Genomic DNA, 6,878 nt, shown 5'->3' on the forward strand with positions numbered 1-6,878 from the left:
CGACATACGGAGATTTTATCATCCCCACACACGGAGATTTAACCATACCGACATACGATCATGGCACAACATATCATTCATCATTATCCCGACACACGGGGATCTAACCATCCCGGCACAACGTCATCACTGAAACCTTCAACGTGACGAACACCAAAACAAAGTTGACACACAACCCTGTTGTACTCCGTTAACCCGGCAGACCCGAACCACCTTGTAACCGCTGTTAACACCCGTCGACAGCCCTCACCGTCATTGGTTCGCAACCGAACCGCTGTGAAACAACTACACATGGACCGAAAAACAGCTTCAAATTGAACTTGAAACTTAGTCGGAAACACTCGAGCCTACCATCATTAATAGCCATCTTCATGATGGACACACCATCATTCTGACCTCGGACGCACCTTTAATCGGAAACTTACTCACCTCGATCAGAACATGGACACACCTCAGATTCTCTGTTTTAAACGAACTAAAACAGCCGGCCTGCGCTTCCTTTGACTTCGAGCGGTTCAATCACTAGCCCGACAAACAGGTCGCAACTTGTTCACGATCGGACCCAGACACACCTTCCTACGATCGGTTTCTCCGTTTTCTTTATACTACAACCTGGAAAATGCTTACCTCCCGTTTGCACTGTTGACTTTGAGACTACTTATTCTTGGACACAAGAGACTCCAGAATAAATTACTTTGGCATGCAGTGGTTTTGAACAAACTAAAGAATTATTTTCTTTACAAACAAGTGCTCTATGCTTACCCACTCAATCTTAGTTAATTACCATTCAAAGTTCATGAAACAATGTTGTTTCAGAATAACGTTCTTGACATGAGCCAACAAGATTGACCACCAAACATATAGATTTTTAAACAATTACCAATTTGCCCGTTGAAAAACAGTTTCACCACCTTAAAATTCATACGCCGCCATGCTCACCCAAAACGGCACTCCCGCATGCCAATGGTCGACCTAAAACACCTCACCAGTCCACTACCGTTGTTAGTCTTCTGGTAGCGACCCAAACCCTTTCTTTATCGCCTGCCCTCCACCGACGGATACACTCGCCGGTGGAGGCTGCCCCGATCTTCAACCGCTTCCCGGTACGAGCCCTAAGCTCTGATACCACTTGTTAAACTTTTAAGCGGGTGAATCAAGAACACGATCACGAGATTTGTAGAACTCACTGCGACTTTTTTATTAAGAAAACGACAAACGGGAAAAACTTAATAACTACTAACACATTGAACCAATAGTATATATATACCCATGGTTCCTAATCCTATACTAACTTAAATACAAAATTTGAATCCAAAACAAATAAGATTAAATAAGACTAACTTATCTTATAATAATAAACTAATTATTATATTAAATATTTTTCGAGATATTAGGAACCTTCAAACTGATTTGGTGTTGGATACGTTTAACAGCTTATTATATGTTTTAACTATTACTCCGTATTATTATTTGATGTATCATTTAATTTAAGTTTGTTTTTAGTCATTAATTAAATAATAGTATAGTTAAATGACAGTAACACATATAATTAATATCTATACATGTGCATACACTCAACTATTTTAAATTTACAAAGTAACAAAAACAAATTGTTTCATCTGAAATAAAATATGTAATTAGGTGTTATACAGAGGATAAATTAGTTGAAATTCCTTTTTCGAAGCGATTGCATATATAATCAATATAGTTTGATTTACTATGAATATCTATAAGTTTTAATAGATAGGAATTCTTAAAGAAGTAGGATCAAAGTTAAAGATTTTTAGAGAAAAAATAAGCACCCTAATGCTTCTATTTATCTTATTCTACTCACACACCATATAGTATTGTTATTATTTTATTATTACTATTATTGTTTTTATTATTACTATTTTTATTAGTATTATTATTATTAATACTACTACTATTATTATTATTACTATTTCATTTACTATATATTGCCTCATACATATGTTTTCTGAAAGCCATCTTTTTATCCCGTTGGATAGAGGTACGGTGTGCATACATCCCATCCTCCCCAGACCCTACTTATAGCTTTGCTGTTTGTGGGACTAAACTGGGTATAGTTGATTGATTGATTGATTGATCTATAAGTTTTAATAACTTTTTAGAAATAACTTTTTATAAAGTGTATATATGTGATATTCTTATATTATTAGATAGACATATTTCTTTCTTTTCAAACCATGTCTTCTTACTAGTCTATTTATTTGAACGATATACAAATATTACAGGAACAAAATAACTAATGAAACCAACTCGAAACCCAAATGAAACCGACTATTAAACACCCAACCAGTCAACCAAAACTCGAACCAGAAGCGTATTTATTGTTGATCTGAACAAGATGAAATGATTTCATTTACAAACATCTGAATATTGTCGTAGGATGAACCACCATTCGCCAAAGCTTGACGCGCCGCGCTCTTCAAATCCAAAGCATTCTTCGTAAACTCTTTCGATCTCTGCCCACTCATAACCTCTTCCACACATCTTCTCACTTCTTCCCTGTCAAGAAACCCTTCTGAGTTCTTATTCAGCTTCACACCAACCCTCCAAACATCAGTCACGAGCTTAGCGTTTGTAGGCTGATCAGTCCAATGCGGACAAGCAATAACTGGCACACCCGCAGTGATTGTTTCTAGCAATGAGTTCCACCCACAGTGACTCAAGAAACAACCCACTGACGGATGAGACAACACGGCTGATTGTGGGCTCTAGCTCACAATCAGCCCTTGCTCTTTAATCTCCTCCAAGATCTCAAGTTTTGGAAGTTGTTGATAACTGGGTGACATTAATATCACCCAGAGAAACGGCCGGTTTATCTTTTTCAAACCAGCCGCTATACTCTGTATTTCTTTTTCTGACCAATATAGTAAAGTTCCAAACGAGATGTAAACAACCGAAGATGGTTTTTGTTTGTCTAGCCACTCTATACAATTATTCTGGTCCTCATTCGATTTAGTAAGATCAAAACCGAAATCTGTTGGGTTCGTAGGCCTTGTTGGCCCGGTTTATTATATGAAGTCAAAAGAGGAGACGGGTGTGGGCGGTCGGGCCCAAGCCCGGCCCGGTTTAGATTTCTTGCATAATAATTTACTAACCCTAGTTCAGTCTCTATATAAACAACATTATGTACTTGTAATATTTGTCACTCAATAAAGATATACCTAGTTGCCACCCGTGGACGTATGTCAGTTTAGACCGAACCACGTTAAATCCTCGTGTTCGTTTACTGCTTTCGTGTGTGTGTTCAGTTTCGTGTGTGCGTTTAATCCTAACAAGTGGTATCTAGAGCTTAGGTTCGGATCACACGAAGAACACGGTGAACCAGCGAATCAAGATCCTATTTTCGTTGAAGAACAGTTTCAAGTCAGAAGAAATTTAAAGAAACTTAGAACCAGTGCCAACCGCGTTTGTCAGGTTTATCGTTTCAGTTTAAAGTTTCGGTTTCTGATTTACAGTTCGTTATTCCGCTGCACGTTAAATAGGTTGATTGTTTAACAGAGTTCAGTTGAACAGTCGTTAAGTTCAGGCTCGTGTTGCTGTGTCTGTCTCTGTTTTTTATCCAGTTTTTCGTTTTAGTCATTGTTATGGCAGAAGACGGAAAGTTTTCGATACAGAAGTTTGACGGACAGAAGTTCGGTTGGTGGAAGATGCAGATTGAGGCACTACTTTGTCAGAAAGACTTGGATGTAGTGCTTGAGGATGAAAAACCAGAAAAGCTGTCAGAAGCAGATTGGAAGAAGTTAGACAAGAAAGCTAGGGCTTGTATTACATTGTCGTTGTCGGAAGATGTGGCGTTTAACGTCATGAAAGAAACCACAGCCCGTGGTATGATGGACGCACTATCCAACATGTATGAGAAGCCTTCGGCAGCGAATAAAGTCTATCTTATCCGAGAGCTAGTGACAACAAGAATGAAAGAGGGTGGGTAGTTACAACTCATATCAATAATCTTAATTCGATCTTGTCCCGCTTAGTGTCAGTTGACATTAAGTTTGATGATGAAGTTCAAGGTCTCTTGTTATTATCCTCTTTGCCCGACAGTTGGTCGCAAACAGTGACTGCAGTTTGTAGTTCGTCTACAAATATTACTTTCGATGGGATTCGAGATCTGATTCTGGGAGAAGATTCAAGACGCAGAAGTTCAGGTGAATCATCAGGCAATATGCTAGTCACAGAAGGTAGAGGCAGGAGAAAACAGCGAGGCAGTGGGAGCAGGAAGAGGAGTCAGTCTAAGACTCGTAAGGATATTGAATGTTGGGGTTGTAAAGAGAAAGGACACTTCAGGAATCAGTGTCCGAATGGTAAGAAAGAGGTGAACGTTACAGAAGACGACACAGATGACGGGGTCAGTAGTGATGAGGCTTTGGTTTGTAGTGTTGAGAGTAGTGTTGATGCTTGGGTGATGGATTCTGGTGCATCGTTTCATGCCACTCACTGTAGTGAAACGATGAAGAATCTTAAATTTGGGGATTTTGGAAAGGTTCGACTAGCGAATGATGATATTTTAGAGGTTACGGGTATGGGAGACGTTGATTTGATAACTTCAGCCGGTACTTCTTGGACTTTGAAAGACGTGAGGGTTATTCCAAGTTTGAAGAAACGTTTGATTTCAGTTGGGCAGTTGGATGACCAAGGGCACGATGTTAAGTTCCGGAATGGGCAGTGGAAAGTAGTCAAAGGGAATCTTGTGGTTGCTCGTGGCAAGAAAATGGGTTCGTTGTATATGGTCGATATGTCACCGAAAGGAGTGGATCCAGTTTTGGTGAAAGACAAAATCCGGTTCACAGAATCTCGTGGGCAGAAGAAGGTTCGTTTTGCAAGTAACAAACCCAGAGCCAAAGTGAAGATTCAGGATGAACGAGCTAGGAAGGTTAAATCAGTTGGGGGACATCGTGACAGTGGGAGCACAGGTCGTGTTTCAGTTACAGTTCCAGGTCGACAGTGGATTAAGAAAACCAGTATTCCAGCTGTAAAAGTCTCTCCAATGAATTACTTGCTGAATATGGAGAGTGTTTGTTCTCAGGTTATCTCAGGATCCGGTAGTTCGTTACAGTGGGAGCCGGTAGGGACAGAGAACGGGTCAGGGGCAGTTTCAGCCATGACTGACGTGTTGGAGCTCCGGGGAGCTTCAACGGGCCTTCAGGTTAATTGATGAGAAGGCGGTGGCAACTAGAAGAAGTTTAATGTTCAGATTACAGAAGTACAATCAGGAGTGCAGACGAGAGTACTCAAGGCCTCCGAGTGGGAGATTGTTGGGTTCGTAGGCCTTGTTGGCCCGGTTTATTATATGAAGTCAAAAGAGGAGACGGGTGTGGGCGGTCGGGCCCAAGCCCGGCCCGGTTTAGATTTCTTGCATAATAATTTACTAACCCTAGTTCAGTCTCTATATAAACAACATTATGTACTTGTAATATTTGTCACTCAATAAAGATATACCTAGTTGCCACCCGTGGACGTAGGTCAGTTTAGACCGAACCACGTTAAATCCTCGTGTTCGTTTACTGCTTTCGTGTGTGTGTTCAGTTTTGTGTGTGCGTTTAATCCTAACAAAATCTTCTTCCTTACCCAAAAGCGTTGCGGGAACTATTGGTCCTACCGGCCAAAATACACGGCCAGTATTATTAATCGCCACAATCACATCTTTCTCGAGCTCCATGAACGAATTCCCGAGCACCCACTTCACCTTATGCATGCTACAAAACAACTTTTTTAGTACACTGCCAAAGCTGGCAAACGTATTTGTTGGAAGAACAAACGAAGGCAAATCATCCGTACGAAAAACAGGCAATCCTGGCAGCTTAACGTTCATATTAAGCTCACTTTCGGTAGGGAAATCCTCGAGACGATTGTAATAATGATGATATATTTGGTAGACAGTGCATGGTTGGATCCATAGCATGGCGTTGGGAACACCAACCTCAGCTGCCACATCAGATACCCACGGCAAGAAGGGTGTATGAATAATGTATGCAAATTTATTTGGACGGGATCGGATAAAGGCCAAGAGGCTACCCGGTCCAAACTTGCTTATCATATCCATGGAGTGTACCAAATCCGCTTTCCGGTTATAGTCTAAAGGCAGACCGTCGGAGAAGAACTCAAGGCGGACGCCGCCGATCATGGTGTTGTCTTTGAAGGGATATTCGTTTGTGATAAGAGTGACATGGAGGCCTTTAGACACAAGACTTTTGCCTAGTCTTAGGATGGGGTTTAAGTGACCTGGAGCTGATGGAGTAACTAGAAGAACATTTATGTTTTGATTTTGTTCATAAAATGAACCCATTTTTTTGAGGTGGTGAAAGACTTGAGTGAGGTATGCATTAATTTATAGACTGTCTTGTAAGTGAGAAGTGCGTTCAAATTGTTTAATGTCTTCTTTCAGATTATTGAATAAGAAATTTTGTAGTAAGTTATTGTCACATGCGGTTGTAGGCCGGCAGAGAATTAGTATATACACTATTAATAGAGAATTTTAAAATGAAATTTGTAATTAATTGTCTTTTAACTTGTTACTAATCAAATTATATCCATAACATGTACGTTGATAAGATCTACCCGAAAAGAGCAAGAAGAAATATATGTTCCACATGTATACATAAATTGCGATCGGAGCAATAATGTATCTTGCAAACAAAACGAGACCCAATATTGTGTTCTAGCTAGATACATGTATTAGCAAGACATAGTTCTTGTACGATACGTAGCTGAAAAATGTTCCACACACGTATAATACACATCCTTAAACATGTTCTTAATGCGTATTATATGTGATGCACTTTTTGTTATCATACTTACGGTTTTGTTCCATATCTATAATACACATCCTAAGTACATGTTCTTACTTCTTA

The 6,878-nt window shown here is 39.9% G+C and overlaps 1 pseudogene; it reads right to left on the bottom strand.

The window, feature by feature from the left end:
- Window positions 1-2,241: 2,241 nt before the first annotated feature.
- On the bottom strand, window positions 2,242-6,342 carry LOC143581969 (UDP-glycosyltransferase 84B1-like; annotated as a pseudogene).
- Between the last annotated feature and the right edge of the window lie 536 nt (window positions 6,343-6,878).

This window comes from Bidens hawaiensis, unplaced genomic scaffold (genome assembly GCF_021521415.1).
Source record: "Bidens hawaiensis isolate Kalapana, Puna unplaced genomic scaffold, B.hawaiensis_p1.1 tig00031314_1, whole genome shotgun sequence".
In the NCBI taxonomy this organism is placed as follows: Eukaryota; Viridiplantae; Streptophyta; class Magnoliopsida; order Asterales; family Asteraceae; genus Bidens; species Bidens hawaiensis.